Source organism: Castor canadensis, chromosome X (genome assembly GCF_047511655.1).
Source record: "Castor canadensis chromosome X, mCasCan1.hap1v2, whole genome shotgun sequence".
Taxonomy (NCBI): Eukaryota; Metazoa; Chordata; class Mammalia; order Rodentia; family Castoridae; genus Castor; species Castor canadensis.
In genome coordinates, this window is record NC_133405.1 from 131,937,173 (window position 1) to 131,957,858 (window position 20,686).

The following is a 20,686-nucleotide window of genomic DNA, read 5'->3' on the forward strand; positions in this document are numbered from 1 at the left end:
GATTTATTGAAAGTGGAATACACTCCCACAGACCTGAGTGAATAACCTCAAGGCCCCGATTCTCTGTCAGGGTTGTAATTTAAGGCAGAAGCTGAGGGTGTGTGTGTGTAAAAGGGGTATCCCTCTTATGATTGACAGCTTTGATCGACAGAAGGATATTATATAAATTATTTCTGACTGCACATGTCTCTACCCATAATGTATTTTGTTACAATTACATGCATGAGATGCAGTGCATATGTATGAAGCTTTAATAGGGAGTGTCTCAAAAGGTCATTTGAGGATAGGTTCTCCAACCCTCAGAGCATGCACTAGCTCTGGGGCTTTCTCTTGTGCATAAATATTCTCTTTTATCATGATGTAACAGCTACTGAGTTAACTACCAAAAGGGAGTTCCAAGGATGTTCCCAACCAGATGTCTCTTGCAGGGGGTATGCCTTAGGTGGGACTTGGAGCATGTCTTGGGCAGGACTTTTATGACATTTTATGTGGTCAGTCTCCACCTCCTCTTGACCAAACTGTACGTCCCTAGTCTCATGCTTCAAAGGGAGAGAGAATACACCAAGACCAAATAATCCTCATATGTTAATCCTGTAATTGTAGGTCACATGCAAAAGTCATGTATTTAGAAGTGTTTCCTAAATGATACAAATGTAAGGCAAAAATATTCCCTAATGACCCAATAAAATAACTTTGTAAGGCAAAAAATAAATTCATGTGTAGTACAAAGAAGAAAGGCTGTAGTGGCAGGTGTTTTGACAGGCTTAGAGGTTTGGCATTAGGAGGAGTGAGCTCAAGAATGTAGGGAAGGGAAGTGGAGATAAAGAAGCTATTAATGTTCTCCTTTTTGCTTTGAATAGTGGTGAGAATGAAAGGCATACTAAAGGTGAGTTTCTGCCATGGGAGTTAGATGTTTGGGGGTCTATAAAGTGTGCTGCTTGGGGATTTTTTTCCAGAAATGGGTCAGATATCCCATCTTGTGTGTGTCATATTGTCTCAGCACCATGGGGAGCTGAGTGGCTCAGGTATGAGAAACCCTTTATTTACACCATCTGGACAAGTTGGAAATGTTCTTTTGATCCTGGGAATGAGGCATATGCCTAAAAGAGGGTTTGGGTAAAAAAAAAACATGCTATTTATGAAGGCTGACAGGGCCTCTGCTGGTTCTTAGAAGGAAATCTTTCCTTTCTCTGTGGAAAAAAAAAGAAACCAAAGAAAACAGCAGCTTGCTTTGACTGATCAGCCTTATAGGTTCCAGCTGCCTTGATTTGTCTCCTCTCAGGGCCACTTTTTAGTATCTAATGTGGGCTTATCTCTGGAGCTCTCCTGTGAAGTTCTCATTTCCTAAAAGGCAGATTCTCAAAAAGGAAATAAAGAGTGGAGGAGTCCAAAAGTACATTTGAAAGACCTCATAAGGCAGAGTAGCACAGAGAGAGATAGGAAATCAAAGAAAAGAGGAAAAGCAAAAGCAAGTTAATAAGCAGGGCAATGCCCCACCTCCTATCCCTGGTGATGCAGGACCAGTGTGACCTCCTGGCTGGCTCCCTAGAATTTCTGTCACTGGGTTGAAGAGGCTTTTTTAAAAGTGGTACTGAGGTTTGAATTCAGGGCCTCATGCTTGCTAGGCAGGTAACTCTACCACTTGAGCTACTCTGCAAGCCCTTGAGAAGGTTTTTGATATGGGAAAAATCTTCAGATCATTTCCCATGGTTTTCTTCACTTTTGAGAAAATAATTTTCAAGTGATTTATGAGATAAAAGACTGGCAGAGATGTTATCGCACAAGTAAGACAAAGGAGGGAGCAGAAAGAAAAGAGGAAAAGGTACCCCAAGCAGACTGGATAACAGGTATTAAAGACAGAAAAAGCAGTTCTTCACCAACGCTCTTTGCATTAGTAAATTAGGCTAGGGAATTGGGCTTAAAATCATTTTGAGATAAGTGGATTATTTGTGTTAGGCACCTTGCAACTTTTAGTCACATTGAAGTTGCAATGCTGTATCACTATTATCCAAGCATGGAGATACTGGGTCTGCTCTGATATGACCAACAAAAGGGTGTTGTGAACTGTATGTCTATATTTTTCTATATTATGGGCATTGTTTAGATCAAAAGGATTGCTGTACTAGGCATATGTAGTTTTAGGGGGTGGGATATGTCAGAGAACCATTAAGTGATTTTTTTACTATATATTTAACATAATTGGGAGGGGTGTGCTCAACAAATGCATGTGTCTGCTTTCTTAAAGATATTATTTTGTCAATGTTTGATTTTAAAACCTAGCCCCTGTTCTGCCTTCCTTTGTTTCCAGAGTAACATTTACCAACTTTAGCTTGCTATAGTATGAGTTTATCACCCACCTGGTGATTAGCAAGGTTCTATCAAGAATCTTTTCTAGGCTTTTTGAATTAATTCTCTCGTAGGGAACCTGAAAAAAAACACATAGACCAACATGTCTTAGAATACACTTCCTCTTCTAAAACACCTGCTCATTGCAATCCCCAAACCACCATTAAAGTACACTTAAGTTCTGTTTGGATAGTTGGATTAATTTCAGGTTAAAGATATTGGATAGAAAGGTCATCCTTTTACAGGTGCCAGACACCCATAAAAAATTCTGGGATTATTGCTGGGCTGAGAGGACAAGAGCAATGACAAGGAACCATGATATAATCATTCCTTCAGCATTCAGGGGTTTAACATAAATATTTCTGCCATAAAATGTGTAAATTCTTGGTCACTAAAATGCCTATGGATTCCATGATTTTTGACCTGTGCCACTACAAGCACACAGGTGACAAGAGGGATTAGGGGCCCAGTCATCTCAAAGCATTCAAATGTATATCTGAAAATATACAGGTCTCAAATGAGTGAATGTGAAATCTTCTGATACCTATACAGAAGTCAAGACTTTCATAGGATACCTGCAAAGAAACAGGTCAATACCCAGATCTACACACACTGCTTATCTACCTGGATGTTAAATATCAGATGGGCTGCACTATCGTTTGACAGTCCATTTTATCACTTACCTCATTCTTATCAATGTGCAGTCAACAATCTTTTAGGGACCATTCTGGTTTTTTTCTTAAAACCTATTAGAAAACCTGCAAACATGTCTTCTAATACAATTCTTTTACCAAGAAAACTTTCTATTACTTTGACCACCCTCATTGTTGAGAGATCCATCAAGCCTGCCTGGATAGTTAGATCAATTTGATGTAAACTGTATTGTCCAGAGAGTCATCCTCTCTTGACAAGGCACCTGAGAATATCTATGCTTCCAAAAAGGTTCAAGGCCTACCAGGACACCTTCCCCTTCCCTTGCCCCTGACCACTATGAAGTGTGCTTAAAACTCTACCTTGATTCATGGATTCTTTCAGAATTTATAGAATTCCAGGAATGTCCATCATTTCTTGACTGAAAACATCAAAATATCTTAAGCTTCCTCCTGTGCAGACAGGTTAACAACAATGACAGTAAACCAGGGTACTATAACTTCTTCAGCATTCAAAGATTCAACATTTACTAGCTATAGGAAAAGTAAAAACACATAGTGAATATAATTGCTAAGGGCGCCAAAGTTTCCTATCAAAGCATTTGCTCTAAAAGCTTGTCAAAAGAAAAATTAGTAACACCCTCATTCCTTAACTTTGTAGGAGGACTTGCCCTATGATTTTGGAGCCTTTACCCGCCTCTGAGAAAGAGATGCAAAAACCATATTGGTTCATGTCTCATTCCATATGTACATTTGAAAATTTCTGAAGCATTATATTACTTATGATCCATCTACACTCCCTGATACTTGCAGAGATCTATCCACACAAATTTGTAAGACTACAATTACTTTCTGAGAGGAAGCCTATAAAATTTCCATGTCAATATCAAAGGGATGGACACAGTCAAAATTACATAGAACACTGTTTATGTTGAAACCTAGCTGAGCATTAAATTCAGATTGTCTCTCAGCAAGCATAAAATAATAAGTGATGTATCTGAGTAATATTAGGGAGCTATTGGGGTATGAAAAGCATGTAAGGTAAAAATAGTTTGAGAAATAATAGAGTTGCATAATGATTTATTAAATATATCTGAAAATAAGAAGGTAGCTAATGACCAAATGTGGCATCACTTTAAACCTATACTGTAGCCAAGGTGGTAACAGACAACATGCAGAAACACATAGTGACACAAAAGTTGGCAAACCCTCCTCATCTACCTGCATATTGAAGATGAGATGCTCTTCACTGTGGTACCACCAGTTTATAGGTCCTCTGGATATTAGCAACATTCTGATATGGATCTTGTTTTAATTGTATTTTTGAGTTGTCTTCTAGGCAACCTAAAAAATCATGAACAAATGTGTCTCAAGTTACAATAGTTCTTCATGGATACCTGCATTGTGATGTTCACAAAATTATTGTTAAGGAAAAACTGAGCTCTATCTGTATAATTGGACTAATTTGAGATTGATGGTATCAGTAGGAGAGGCCAACATAAAGCTTTCTGCCCCATAAAATATTTGAAATATTAGACACAGCAATTCCTTTGGAGATTGTCAGATTTGAGCTGAACCACATGGTTCTCAAGGTCATTGTGTCATTAAAGGACCCAGACATACTCTTAGGGTCTTTCAGATGTCAAAGGAGGAACTCTGTAGGAGAAATCTTCTTCTCTTGAGAGTAAATTGCTAATGTCCCCCAAAATCTATCTTCATGATGTGTCATTTAAAAGGACCTGGATCACTCTTTTTGCCTCTAAGATTTGTGGGTCTCCCAGTCTACTTAATGAACTTTGATGCAAAAATCTTCAATAAAATAATGGCAAACTGACTCAACAACGTATCAGAAAGATAACACACCATGACCAAGTCAGCTTCATCCCAGAGATGCAGTGATGGTTCAAGATATGCAAATCATTAAATGAAATACAGCTCATTAGCAGAAGCAAAGACAAAAACCACTTGAAAATCTCAATAGATGCAGAAAAAGCCTTGAATAAGATTCAACACCATTTCTTGATAAAAGCTGTGATGAAACTAGGAATAGAAGGAATGTATCTCAACATAATTAAGGCTATATATGACAAAGCTATAACCAACCTCATACTTAAGGGGAAAAAACTGAAACCACTTCCCCTAAAGTCAGGAATGAGACAAGGGTGCCCACTCTACTCACTCTTATTCAAGAAGAAATAAAAGGAATACTAATAGGTAAAGAAATAGTCAAACTATCCATATTCACAGATGACATGATCTTATACCTAAAAGACCCAAAAAACTCCACCAAAAAACTCCTAGACACCATAAACAGCTTCACCAAAGTACCAGAACACAGTCAACTTACAAAAATCAGTAGCCTTTCTATACACCAACAATGAACAGATTAAGAAAGAATATAGTAAAACAATTCCATTTACAATAGACTCAAAAAAAATCAAATACCTAGGAATAAACTTAACAAAGGATGTGAATGACCTCTACAAGGAGAACTACAAACCACTGAAGAAAGAGATTGAAGAAGACTACAGAAGGTGGAAAGATCTCCCATGCTCATGGATTGGCAGAATCAACATAGTAAAAATGGCTATAGTGCCAAAAGCAATCAACATGTTGAATGCAATTCCCATCAAAATCCCAATGACATTCATCACCGAGATTGAAGAATCTACTCTAATGTTCATTTGGAAACACAAAAGACCATGATCAGCCAAGGCAATACTGAGCAAAAAGAGCAATGCACTAGGTATCACAATACCTGACTTCAAACTATACTACAGAGTCATAGCAATAAAAAAACAGCATGGTACCAGCACAAAAACAGATAGGAAGACCAATGGAACAGAATAGAGGACCCGGATACGAATTCACACAGCTATGCCCACCTAAGTTTTGACAAAGGTGCCAAAAACATACAAAGGAGAAAAGACAGCCTCTTCAACAAATGTTGCTGCGAAAAGTGGATATCCATATGCTTGCAGAAAACTGAAACTAGATCCATGTTTGTCACTGTGTACAAATATCAACTCAAAGTAGATTAAGGACCTTAATATCAGACCTGAAACCTTGAACCTACTACAGGAAAGAGCAGGGAATACACTGGAAGCAATAGATAAAGGCAAGGACTTCCTCAGTAGAACTCAAGCGGCTCAGCAATTAAGAGAAAGGATGGACAAATGGGATTACGTGAAATTAAAAGGCTTCTGCACAGCAAAAGAAATGGTCTCTAAATTGAAGCCACCCACAGAATGGGAGAAAATCTTTGCCAGCTATAAATCAGACAAGGGATTAGCAACTAGAATATATAGGGAACTTAAAAAAACTAAACTTCCCCGAAATCAATGACCCAATAAAGAAATGGGCAACTGAATTGTATGGAACTTTTTCAAAGGAAGCAATCCAAATGGCTAAAAAATACATGAAAAAAATGCTCACCATCCCTAGCCATAAGGGAAATGCAAATCCAAACCACACTAAGATTTCACCTTACTCCTGTTAGAATAGCTACCATCAAAAATACCACCAATAACAAATGCTGGCGAGGATGTAGGGGAAAAAGAACCCTCATACACTGCTGGTGGGAATTTAAGTTACATGGAAAACAATATGGAGGCTTCTTAAAAAATAGAAATTGATCTGCCATATGATCCAGCAATCCCACTCCTAGGGATTTACTGGAAGGAATGTGAGTCAGGTTACAACACAGGCACCTGCCACACACCCATGTTTATTGCAGCATTATTCACAATAGCTAAGCTCTGGAAATGCCAGATGACCCATTACTTAATAGATTAAGAAAATGTGGTATATATAGACAATGGAATTTTACTTAGCCACAAAGAAGAATGAATTTTTATCATTTGCAGGTAAATGGATGGAACTGGAGAACATCATCAAGTGAAGTTAACCAGGCTCAGAAAGCCAAAAGCCACATGTTCTCCCTCATATGTGGACTGTAGACCTAAAACAAATGCAGCAATATTATGGGACATGGGTCATACTAGGGGGAGGCTACGCACAGGAGGGAAGGGCAATGGAGGGAAACCAAAAACTTGAATGAGGTTAATGTGCTTACTGTACAGGAATGAATATAGAAATCTTTAACTGGCTTGGGCAACTATGGGAAGTGGACTAGAGAGGAGTGAAGAGGACTGGTAGAGATGAACCAATTGGGATGTAATACATATATGCTTGGAAACAACATAAGGAATCTCCATGTATAGGTATCTTCATCTCAAACTAACAAAAACACCATGTTTCTCTTTTTCTCTTTTATGTTTTTTCTTCTACAAAGTCAGAGAACAGGAAGGCAGAACAGTTTCCTGCCCAGGGGGTGGGGAATTGGTACTGGTGGGAGGGGGGAGGTGGCAGAGAAAAGGGTAGGAGGATGAATACACTGCAAATAATATATACACATGTATGTAAATAGGAAAATGATACCTGTTGAAACTGTTCCAGAAATCAAGGGATGGGGGATGAAAGAGAGCAGTAGAGGGGGTGAATTCAAGTATGATATATTTGATACACTTTAAGAACCTTTGTAAATGCTACAATGTAACCCCACTGAGCAAAACAATAAAAAAATAAAATTTGCAAATTTCAAATATGCATTGCTAGTCAGCAGGAATACAGCTCTATTAGGCTTAATGGTGTTTTTATGGACATAATGCTGTTTTTGCCACATCATGTAAAATAGAGGGGTACATGTATTATAGTCCAAAATATTCCACAGATGTGCATCTGAAAATAAGAAGGTCTTAATTATTCAATGTGCCATCTTCTCAAAGCTGTACCATACCTGAAATCTTACAAAAAGCATGGGAAAAACATGGCAATAACATATGAGGCAAAACCTCCTCACCTACCTGAGCATTTAACATCAGATTGTTTGCATTGTCACATAAACAGATTGGCACTACCATGTAGTTGCCAAAGCTTCAACAACAATCTGTTTACAGTCACTGTGTCCTTATGTGGGGAATGTAAAAATAAAACATACAAATCTTTGTTCAGGAAACATTTTTTTTCTACCAGGATCCTTTCTCTCCTTCCCTTGCCTGAGACCATTATTACAGGCCACTGAAAATCTGCCTAGATTTGTGGAGTACTTCAGTTAATAGAATTTCAGGAGCAGTCATCATTCTAGACTGGAAACATGGAATATTGTTCATCTTCCTCTTCTTGTGTTGGTAGATAAAAACAATAATTGACAGTATAACATAAATCCTTCAGTATTCCCAGTTTCAATTGGGAGTAGTTTTTCTTGCCATAGAAAAGCTACAAAGGCACGTTCCATAAAATTGCTAAAAAGTCCATGGTTTCTTATCTCAGCATGTGCAACAAAACAAAAGAGGGGTTAGGAAATCATTTATCCTCAATTTGTAGATGAAGGTAAGGTGTCCTATGCTGTGATTTAGTTAGGATCATATCACCACTTATCTATTTAGGAGAAATTTTGCTTTTGATCTCTGTGGGTCACTGTGGGGTCTGTACCTGCCTTTGAAAATTACATCATGCAAAATCAATATTGCACATGTCTCATTGTATCAATTTTGGATCTATCAACACTACCTCCATACTTGCAGAGGTTTATAGACACAGTCTTATTATAATAGAGCTTTCCCTGCCTTGATAGAAAATCTGTGAAAATTCCACCATTAATATCAAAATGATGGACACAATGAAAATTACTGGAATCCTTCTATGCCTCTATGATTTTGAGAATTAAATTCACATTGTCTCTCAGCTAGCAAAAATTAAATGTGATGCTTCCTAGAATTTCTAGGGAGATATGAAGGTAAAAAACATGCATTGCAAAAATATTTGGGAAATAGCACAGTCTCCTAATGATTTATTAAATATATCACAAAATAGGAAGGTATCTAATAACCAAATGTGGTATCACCTCATACCTGTACACTAGCCAAGATGGTAACAGGCAACCTGCCAAAAACATAGTGACACCAGGTTAGGCACAGCCTCCTTACCTACCTGGATATTGAAGATGAGATGGTCTGCATTGTGGTATGATCAATTTATCACTCACTTGGTTATCAACAAGCTTTTGTCAAGAATATTTTCTTGTTTTTGAATTCTTATCATAAAATACAACTGTTCTGCAAGTATACTTGCCCATTGATGGCCACAAAATCCTAAGGGACATTTGAGCTATACATAGATACATGAATTAATTTGAGTTACACTATAATTTGTGGAAATTCTGCCCTATTCTTGACTAGGTACCTACAAAATATCCTTCTCTTACAGAAAGACTCAAGGTCAACACTAATGAAAACGAACCAGGATACAACCAATGATGCAACAAACATAGGATAAAGAAGAATTTTCTCTACCAAAGAAGAATTGTATACTCATGGTGACCAAAATTGCGAAGGGATCTGTCATTTCTCACTTGAGCACCTGTAACAAAAGCTTAGTGACAAGGAGGATTAGGGACACAACCATATTTCACTGTATATGAAGGTCAGATTTCCTATGCTGGGATTTTTGGCCCACAGCAGCATTAACCTGGGTACCAGCAATGCTTCACTTGATGATTTTAGTCTTGCTAGGATGTCTTGACCTATCTCAGACAAAGATATCAGGAAAATACTTAGTGGCACACATGATTCACAAGGTCATGGGACACCAGGATGGGGGCAGCCTTCTCAATTATCTGGCTATTGCACAAGAGATGCTCCGTTCTGTGATAGCGACACCACTTTGTTATTAACTAGCCTCTGTCAAGAATCTTTTTTGGGTTTTCATTCCTCTTGTAGGAAACTGAAAAAACACGAGCTCAAATATGTCTCTGGATACAAGTACTCTTCAAGGACACCCACATAATTAAGCCCCCAAAATCATGGGACACATGATCTGTACTTAAATAAATGAATTACCTTGAGATTCATGGTGTCAGTTGAGAGAACATCATTTCTTTTCCAGAAACTTCCAAAATCCTGTGCTTCTTGCTGGGCTGATAGGACAAAAATAGCTGAAGGAAACAGGATATAATCTTCTGAGAACATTTACAGGTTCAACATAAAATTTTCTGCCACATAAAGTGTTTAAAGCCTTTGTTACAATAATTTACTTATTTATAAAATAAATATTTCTTTCTTTTTTAAATTATATTCATATATGCATACAATGCTTGGGTCATTTCTCCCCCCTGCCCCCACCCCCTCCCTTACTACCCACTCCACCCTCTCCCTCTTCCCCCAACCCCTTGCTACCAGGCAGAAACTATTTTGCCCTTATCTCTAATTTTGTTGAAGAGAGAGTATAAGCAATAATAGGAAGGAACAAAGGTTTTTGCTAGTTGAGATAAAGATAGCTATACAGGGAGTTGACTCGCATTGATTTCCTATGCATGTGTGTTACCTTCTAGGTTAATTCTTCTTGGTCTAACCTTTTCTCTAGTTCCTGTTCCCCTTTTCCTATTGGCCTCAGTTGCTTTTAAGGTATCTGCTTTAGTTTCTCTGCGTTGAGGGCAACAAATGCTATCTAGTTTTTTGGGTGTCTTACCTATCCTCACACCTCCTTTGTGTGCTCTCGCTTTTATCTTGTGCTCAAAGTCCAATCCCCTTGTTGTGTTTGCCTTTGATCTAATGTCCACATATGAGGGAGAACATACGATTTTTGGTCTTTTGGGCCAGGCTAACCTCACTCAGAATGATGTTCTCCAGTTCCATCCATTTACCTGCAAATGATAACATTTCATTCTTCTTCATGGCTGCATAAAATTCCATTGGGTATAAATACCATATTTTCTTAATCCATTCATCAGTAGTGGGGCTTCTTGGCTGTTTCCATAAATTGGCTACTGTGACTGGTGCTGTGATAAACATGGGTGTGCAGGTGTAAAATAAATATTTAAATGTACTTTTTTATAATTTATTTTTTAATAGCATATATTAATTGTACAGATGCATAAATTAATTTACAGCATGCATATCATGTACTTCAATCAAATTCCCTCCATCTATATTACTCTTTTTTTAAATTTTATTATTCATATGTGCATACAAGGCTTGGGTCATTTCTCCCCCCTGCCTCCACCCCCTCCCTTACCACCCACTCTGCCCCCTCCCTCTCCCCCCCACCCCCTCAATACTCAGCAGAAACTATTTTGCCCTTATTTCTAATTTTGTTGTAGAGAGAGTATAAGCAATAATAGGAAGGAATAAGGGTTTTTGCTGGTTGAGATAAGGATAGCTATACAGGGAGTTGACTCACATTAATTTCCTGTGCGTGTGTGTTACCTTCAACGTTAATTCTTTTTCATCTCACCTTTTCTCTAGTTCCTGGTCCCCTTTTCCTATTGGTAGGGCAATCTCTTTAATGAATGTCATTGGAATTTTGATGGGAATTGCATTAAACATGTAGATTACTTTTGGGAGTATCAACATTTTTACTATGTTGATTCTACCAATCCATGAGCATGGGAGATCTCTCCACTTTCTATATTCTTCTTCAATCTCTTTCTTCAGAAGTGTGTAGTTTTCCTTGTAGAGGTCTTTCACATCTTTTGGTAGGTTTACACCTAGGTATTTGATTTTTTTTGAGGCTACTGTAAATGGAATTGTTTTCATACATTCTTTTTCAGTTTGTTCATTGTTAGTGTATAGAAATGCTAATGATTTTTCTATGTTGATTTTATATCCTGCTACCTTGCTATAGCTATTGATGATGTCTAGAAGCTTCTCAGTAGAGTTTTTTTGGGTCTTTAAGGTATAGGATCATGTCATCTGCAAATAGGGATATTTTGACAGTTTCTTTACCTATTCGTATTCCTTTTATTCCTTCTTCTTGCCTAATTGCTCTGGCTAGGAATTCCAGTACTATGTTGAACAGGAGTGGAGATAGTGGGCATCATTGTCTGGTTCCTGATTTTAGAGGGAATGGTTTCAGTTTTTCTCCGTTAAGTATAATGCTGGCTGTAGGTTTGTCATATATAGCTTTTATAATGTTGAGGAACTTTCCTTCTATTCCTAGTTTTCTTAGAGCTTTTATCATGAAATGGTGTTGGATCTTATCAAAGGCTTTTTCTGCATCTATTGAGATGATTAAGTGGTTTTTCTCTTTGCTTCTGTTAATGTGGTTTATTACATTCATTGATTTTTGTATGTTGAACCACCCCCGCATCCCTGGGTGAAGCCTATTTGGTCGTGGTGAATGATCTTTTTGATGTGTTGTTGAATTCGGTTTGCCATTATTTTGTTGAGGATTTTTGCGGCAATGTTCATTAAGGAGATTGGCCTATAGTTCTCCTTTTTGGAGGTGTCTTTGCCTGGTTTTGGGATAAGTGTAATACTGGCTTCATAAGATGTGTTGGGCAGTTTTCCTTCCCTTTCTATTTCGTGGAACAGTTTAAGTAGGGTTGGTATCAGTTCTTCTTTAAAGGTCTGATAGAATTCAGCAGAGAATCCATCAGGTCCTGGACTTTTCTTTTTGGGGAGATTCTTGATTGCTGCTTCAATTTCATTTCGTGTTATAGGTCTATTCAGGTGATTAATTTCCTCTTGGTTCAGTTTTGGATGGTAGTATGTATCTAGAAATCTGTCCATTTCTTTAAGATTTTCAAATTTATTAGAATATAGGTTCTCAAAGTAGTCTCTGAAGATTTCCTGGACTTCCATGGTGTTTGTTGTTATCTCCCCTTTTGCATTCCTGATTCTACTAATTTGGGTTTTTTCTCTCCTCATTTTAGTCAGGTTTGCCAGGGGTCTATCGATCTTGTTTATTTTTTTAAAGAACCAAGTTTTTGTTTCATTAATTCTTTGTATGGTTTTTTTGGTTTCTATTTCATTGATTTCAGCTCTTATTTTTATTATTTCTCTCCTTCTATTTGTTTTGGGATTTGCTTGTTCTTGTTTTTCTAGTAGTTTGAGATGTATCATTAGGTCATTGATTTGGGATCTTTCAGTCTTTTTAATATATGCACTCATGGCTATAAACTTTCCTCTCAGGATTGCCTTACCTGTGTCCCATAGGTTCTGGTAGGTTGTGTTTTCATTTTCATTGACTTCCAGGAACTTTTTAAGTTCCTGTTTTATTTCATCGATGATTCATTCTTTATTAAGTAATGAGTTATTTAGTTTCCAGCTGTTTGCATGTTTTTTGTCTTTACTTTTGTTGTTGAGTTCTACTTTTACTGCATTGTGATCAGATAGTATGCACGGTATAATTTCTATTTTCTTATATTTGCTGAGACTTGCTTTGTGCCCTAGGATATGATCTATTTTGGAGAAGGTTCCATGGGCTGCTGAGAAAAATGTATATTGTGTAGAGGCTGGATAAAATGTTCTGTAGACATCAAGTAGGTCCATTTGATCTATTGCATATTTTAGATATTGGATTTCTTTATTGATTTTTTGTTTGGATGACCTAACTATTGATGATAATGGGGTGTTAAAGTCTCCCACAACTACTGTGTTGGAGTTAATATTTGCTTTTAGGTCTTTCAGGGTATGTTTGATGAAATTGGGTGCATTGACATTGGGTGAATACAGGTTGATAATTATCATTTCCTTTTGGTCTATTTCCCCCTTTATTAGTATGGAATGTCCTTCTTTATCTCGTTTGGTCAATGTAGGTTTGAAGTCTACTTTGTCAGAGATAAGTATTGCTACTCATGCCTGTTTTCGGGGACCACTGGCTTGGTAAATCTTCTTCCAGACTTTCATCCTAAGCCTATGCTTATTTCTGTCAGTGAGATGGGTCTCCTGTAAGCAATAAATTGTTGGATCTTCCTTTTTAATCCATTTCGTCAAGCGGTGCCTTTTGATGGCTGAATTAAGTCCATTAACATTAAGCGTTAGTACTGATAGGTATGTGGTGATTCCTGCCATTTAGTTGTCTTAGTTGTTTGAAGGTTTGATTGTGTGTACCTAAGTTGAGGTTACTCTCTACTGTCTTGCTTTTTCTTTTCCTGTGGTTTGGTGCTGCCTGTCTTTTCATGGTTAAGTTGGGTTTCACTTTCTGTGTGCAGAATGCCTTGCAGAATCTTTTGTAGTGGTGGCTTTGTGGTCACATATTGTTTTAGTTTCTGCTTATCATGGAAGACTTTTATTGCTTCATCTATTTTGAATGATAGGTTTGCTGGGTAGAGTATCCTGGGGTTGAAGTTATTTTCATTCAGTGCCCGGAAGATCTCACCCCATGCTCTTCTTGCTTTTAATGTTTCTGTTGAGAAGTCTGCTGTGATTTTGATGGGTTTACCTTTGCATGTTACTTGTTTTTTCTCTCTTACAGCCTTCAATATTCTTTCCTCATTTCTGAACTTGTTGTTTTAATGATGATATGTCATGGGGTAGTTCTATTTTGATCTGGTCTGTTTGGTGTCCTGGAGGCCTCTTGCATCTGTATGGGAACATCTTTCTCTAGATTTGGGAAATTTTCCATTATTATTTTGTTGAATATATTACGCATTCCCTTCGCTTGCACCTCTTCTCCTTCTTCGATGCCCATGATTCTCAAGTTTGGTCTTTTGATTGAGTCAGTGAGTTCTTGCATTTTCTTTTCACAGGTCTTGAGTTGTTTAATTAATAGTTCTTCAGTTTTTCCTTTAATTACCATTTCATCTTCAAGTTCTGAGATTCTGTCTTCTATTTGTTCTATTCTGCTGGATTGGCCTTCCGTTTTGTTTGCAGTTCTGTTTCATTCTTTTTTCTGAGGTTTTCCATATCCTGGTTGGTTTCCTTTTTAATGTTGTCTATTTTTGTCCTGAGTTCATTTATGCGTTTATTCATCAAGTTCTCTGTTTCACTTTGGTGTTTATACAGTGCTTCTATGTTTTTCTTTATTTCTTCTTTTGCTTTTTCAAATTCTCTATTTTTGTTGTCTTGGAATTTCTTGTGTGTCTCCTGTACATTTTGGTTGTATCTATCCAGTATCATGTCTATAAAATTCTCATTGAGTATCTGTAGTATGTCTTCTTTTAAATTATTCTTGTGGGCTTCATTGGGTCCTTTGGCATAGTTTATCTTCATTTTGTTGGAGTCTGGATCTGAGTATCTGTTTTCTTCATTCCCCTCTGGTTCCTGTACTAATTTTTTGCTGTGGGAAAACTGGTTTCCCTGTTTTTTCTGTCTTCCCATCATTGTCTTTGGTGTTGTTACTGTCCCTGTACTGTGTGCAATTAAGTATTTTCTAGCTTGTAATAATAACAATGGTAATATTTATAATGGAAGGTTGAGCTGAGATGGAAACCAAGAAGTCAAAGAAAGGGGGAAAACAAATACACAGATAAGAAGGAGAAAACAGAACAAGGTATCAGACAAGAAAGTTTCAAAGGTATAAACAGGGAGCATTAGTGTACTAATTGACAGTAAGCTGAACACACATTAGAGAGCTAGAGAGAGGATTGAAAATCAAAAACAAAAAAATAAAGATCAGAATAAAAATAAAAAATAAGTAAGTGAAAGAAATATCTACATATTAAAATGAATTAAAATACAATGAAAAATAGAAAATTGAAAAAAAAACAAAACCAAAAAACCAAAAAACCTCCAAGTTCAAATGCAATGAAGTTTCAGTCTTAATAATTTGGGTGTCTGTCTCAGTCTCTAATCCTGGAGATGGTGCCTCAGATGTTGTTCTGTAGTTGTCTCATCAAAGGGGATGCATAAAGTAGAACAAAAGTACACACACACACACACACACAAAAACCCCACCAAGTGTCCCAAGTTCAATTGCAATACATTTTCAGTAAGTTTTTCAGCATGCAGGTGTAATTTGGTTGTTCTTTCATCAAGGGTAGGGAGAAAAAGAAAAAAAAGAGTCTGGAGACAGTTCTGAGAATGGTATCTGCAGCTGTGGCTTGCCTGCCAGCTGCTCTCTGCCTGCTGTTGCTGGAGGTGTTATTTATGCAGATCTCTGGGGTGAGCTTAGCACTCACCTGGCCCCGCAGGCTTTGTTTGTTCAGAGTTCTCCTGTGCGGGAGCCTCTGCTACAAGCTTTCCCCTTTCCAAGCACACTGGGAAAGGTGAGACTGCACCCGCGTTGTCAGGCCTGAGTGTTTATTTACAGTTCATGTGGGAGGTGGGTTTCCCCCCTCTCCTGTGGAGTTTTCCTCCCACCGCCACTTTCACAAGCTTTCCTGCTCCTGATTACTGGGTGGTGCTGCTGCTCCTGCCAGCCACCATGTTTGTTTACAGCTCACGTCTGAAGTGGGTCTTCCCTCTTCTCCTGTGGAGTTTACGTCCCTCCGCCACTCTCGCCAGCTTTCCTGCTTTTGGTTGCTGGGCGCACGCCCCCGTTCCCGCCAGAGCCTCTCCGGCCCGCCCGGCTTGTTTATTTACAGTGCCGGGAAGGATTCCCTTCCCCCAATCTTCAGGGCTCAGGGTGCCCCACCCTCTTTCCCGCATGTCTTTATTGTACTTATTGCTTATTACTCAGTTTCTCTTTTTTCCCCTGGTGGAGGTCAGTCTGTCCAGGGGGCTATGCTGCTCTGGCCCAGGCTTGTCTGTGGGAGTACCGCGGTACCACGAATCTCACCTGGTCCGTGTCTTCCCAAGCCATCTGGGCGTGGGCGACTGGCGGCCTGGGGGCCCTCCTAGTTTCTCCGTTTAACGTGAAGTGGAGATTCTCTGCACCAGCTGGAGGTGTGGAGGGGTCAAAGTTTTGCCTCTTCTCAGTGATTTTGCCTGTAAAGTGTGTCTCCAGCGTCTCTCCAAGATTTCACCATAGGAGGCTCGCTTTCTGCTTCCTCCCTCTAGCCGCCATCTTGGAATCTCCCCTATATTCCTCTTTTTTAATAAATTTTTTTAGGATATATTTGTTATATGGGGGAATTTATAGTGACTATTATGATTAGACTTATATTACATTTGTTACTACAATTTATAAGTACACTGTGAACTTTAATTTAATCACTACACCAAAATGTGATAATAGGAAGGGTTAATGACACAGTGATCACTTACCTGTGTTTTTGAAGGGCAGGTATTCTGTACTGTGACTTAGTCTCACACCAGTATATTACCCATGATCCATGTGATAGTTTTATTGACTCACTGTCATGCTTTGGCCTATGTCTGGAAGAGACATCAAAACTTATTTAGTACACAAGTGATAAGACTTTGTGGTAATATCCTAGGTCATTGTATCATTTCAGGTTCCAGTTATACCACTTGTATAACTGCAGGTGTCCATAGACAGAGAATTTTAAGAAACCTATTACAGTCCAGAGAGATTACCTGCAGAATTTCTTAGGTCAAGACAAAGGGGATGGATATTTTGAAAATTACCTGGATCCCTGTTTATGTCTGTATGACTGTGTGAACATTAAAGATACTATATCTGCAAGGATATTTAAGACGAGATGGTCTGCACTGTATTATGATCAATTTATCACTTACCTGGATATTAGCAAGCTTCTGTCAAGAACATCTTCTGCATTTTTGAGTTGTCTTATAGAGAAACTGAAAATGCATGCACGCATATATCTTAAGATACAATTGCTCTGCAAGTGCACAGGCTCAGTGATGTCCATGAAATAATTTTTAAGGGAAACTTGAACTGTACCTGGACACTTGGATTAATTTTTGATTGATGGTTGCAGACGAGGGTCCATGGTTTCTTCCCAAGCTGCAAAAATCCTGTGCTTCTTTCTGAGCTGACAGATTAATAGGAACTATAAGGAAGCATGATATAATAATCTTCCTCCAACAGTCATGGGTTCAACATAAATTTTATGCTACATTAAATGTTAAGCCCTTGGTCAATATAATTCCTAAGAACACTATCAATTTTGACCTGAACCACTATACCAAACCACGGTGACAGAAAATGGTAATGCCACAATGATCATTTACGTGTGGTTTTGAAGGGCAGATGTTCTGTGCTATGACTTAGGTCCACACCTTTATGTACATGAGTATCGGCCATGTTCCATGTGAGGACTTCTGACTCACTGTCTTGCTTTGGTCTGTCTCTGAAAAACATATTACAGCAAACCAATTTTGTACATATCTGATCCAACATGCATTCATGGTAATATCCTGGGTCATTGTATCATTTAATGATCCAGTTACAGCACCTAGATAATTGCAGACGTCTATGTGCCGTATTACTCCACTATAAATATACCAACAGAAATTCCTAGGTCAAAATGTGTAGGATTGATATTATGAAAATTACCTGGATTCCTTCTTCATCTTCTTTGGGTAATAAATGCACATTATCTGTGTGCATGGGTGCAATGAAATCTAACTCTTGTTTTGAAGCAGGAGGAATAAGTTCATCTTTTAACATCATATGGGGCAAAAGAGAGGGAAATCTAAGATTGCTCCAAGCATTCATCAAAGGTACATCTAAACATAAAGAGGTCTCAAATTAATGAATGTGGCATATTTTTATCTTTGTATGTGAGCCAAATCTTCACAAGATATGTATAAAGAAAAAAAGGCTATACCCAGGTATACACACCCCCCTTATCCACTTGAATATTGACAGTCAGATGGCCTGCCCTGTGCTAGGACCATTTTGTCACATACCAGGTTCTTAGCAATGCTTAATTAATAATTTATTAGGGACCACTCTTTCTTTTAGCAGAGAACCTGTGAGAAAACTTGCAAAAATGTCTTTTAAGACACAAGTTGCTTTATCAGGTCACCTATCTATTACCTTAAACATTACCATTGTTGGGGAAATTGAACTGGAAACATGGACTAATTTGATGTGAACTTTATTGTTTGAAGACTCAATCCAATCTTTTTTTGTGGTACTGAGGTTGGAAATTAGGGCTTTGCACTTGCTAGGCAGGTGTTCTACTGCTTGAGCAGCTCCCTTTTCTCTGATCATTCTGGAGATAAGTCTTGCTTTTTGCCTAGGCTGACCTGGACCATGATTCTCCTATTTCTGCTTCCTGCCATCACTGGGATGACAGGTGAGTGGCATGACACCCAGTTTTTTTCCATTGAAATGGGATCTTGTAAACTTCTTTGCCCAGTCTGGCCTGGAACAATGATCCTCCCAATCTCAGCCTTCCATGTACCTTGGGATGTCTGCCCATTCTTGACCAGGTACCTGCAAAAAATCCTATGCCTACAATTATATTCAAGGTCAACAACAATGACAATAAACCAAGATAAAAGCAATGCCCCACATGCAGAAGTTCAACATGAATTGTCACCACCATATAAAAAGTTTAAACTCATGGGCACTGACATTGCTAAGGGATCCATCATTTCTTATCTGAGTACCTGTAACAAAAGCTTAGTGACAAGAAGAATTTGAGGACCACCATCACTTCACTATGTATATAAAGGTCATTTGTCTTTTGCTGTGATTTTAAATAACATGGATACTAGGAATGTTCCAATTGATGACCTCTTTTTATCACTGGGTATAATTGACATAAGAAGACTGCTCACATCACTTTTTATGCCCTGAAAATTATATTTCTGCCTAGGCATTACCTGTTAGCAAGGACAAAAATGAAGAATGTAAGTGTTGTTATGGACATATGTGTTTCTTTTCACCACATCATGCAAAAATCATGAGGGAGCTGTGATATTGTCCAAAACATTCCTCAGATGCACATCTGAGAATAAGTAGGTCTTAATGATTGAAGGTGGCATCCTCTCAAACCTATACACTACCCGAGACCTTACTAGAATATGCAAAAAAGAAAAAAACAGTGTGCAACACTGTGAGAGGCACAACCTTCAAATGTACCTGAATATTTAATATTGGATGGTCTACTCCCTCATCTGTGCAGTCTGTCATCTATCTAGAAATTACCAAAGCTCCCTCTGCAATTCTTTAAAGAATGCTGTGCTCTTGTGAAGGGAATGTGAAAAAGAAAACATACAAAACTGTGTTTCATTTTTTTTTTCTTTCTCTTTCCCCGTGTCTCTCCATTCACAATACAGAACAGTCATAGGGCCTGGGATGAGGCATATTTGGGGTAGATTTACTTTGTCTCCTTGTCTTATACAGTCAGTGTAAGAACACAGCCTGTGATAAGTACCAGGAGGCCCAAAATTGTGTTTCAGAATACAGCATGCTGTACCAGGATAACTGCTCCTTCCCTTGCCTGAGACCATTCCTGGACATGTCAACTCTATCTTTAGACTGGAAATGCAGAAAATTCTTAATCTTCCTTGTGTGTTGGCAGATTAAAAACAGGAGCTCTCCTGTTTTCTCAGTGTAATATGGCATGGAGAAGCTTTGCACAGGCTGAGGGTTTGGGGTGTTGGAGTTTTGCTTCTTCTTGGTGGTTTTTTTCTGCCAAGTGTGGCTCCAGCGTCCCAGCAAGATTTTTGATTTACTGAGCTCACACTGTCTGCTTCCTCCCTCTAGTCACCATCTTGGATCCTCTCCCTGAGGTTTTTGATAAGATATTGAAAGTTAACTGCTAGAAGCTGGATTAAGGGAAGCCTTGGGTATCTTTAGTCGATAAGGTCTGCCAAGTCAGAGGCGGATATTTCTCCCTTTCTCTAGAGAGAGGGCCTTTTTTAATTGCTTTTTTTTCATGGCAGAGAGACTACATCCTCATTTGTGTGGTAACTCTTACACAGTCAGACTTTTACTCTACAGACTTTACATTTATAAAATTTGGGAGCATTTCAGTTAAATTCTTTTGTGGAGATTATTTTGGGTCTTTTGTGAGGGTGCTAACCTGTTGTGGGAAACTATGCTTCATCACTATATTTAAAACATGGCCTTGTTTGTGTGGAAAT

General features: G+C 38.3%; 1 non-coding gene across 1 annotated transcript; it reads right to left on the minus strand.

Annotated features, from left to right (window-relative positions):
* Window positions 1-19,851: 19,851 nt before the first annotated feature.
* Window positions 19,852-19,983, minus strand: LOC141420150 (small nucleolar RNA SNORA51). The gene has a single exon (XR_012444836.1). It is a non-coding gene; the product is annotated as a small nucleolar RNA SNORA51 (small nucleolar RNA).
* Between the last annotated feature and the right edge of the window lie 703 nt (window positions 19,984-20,686).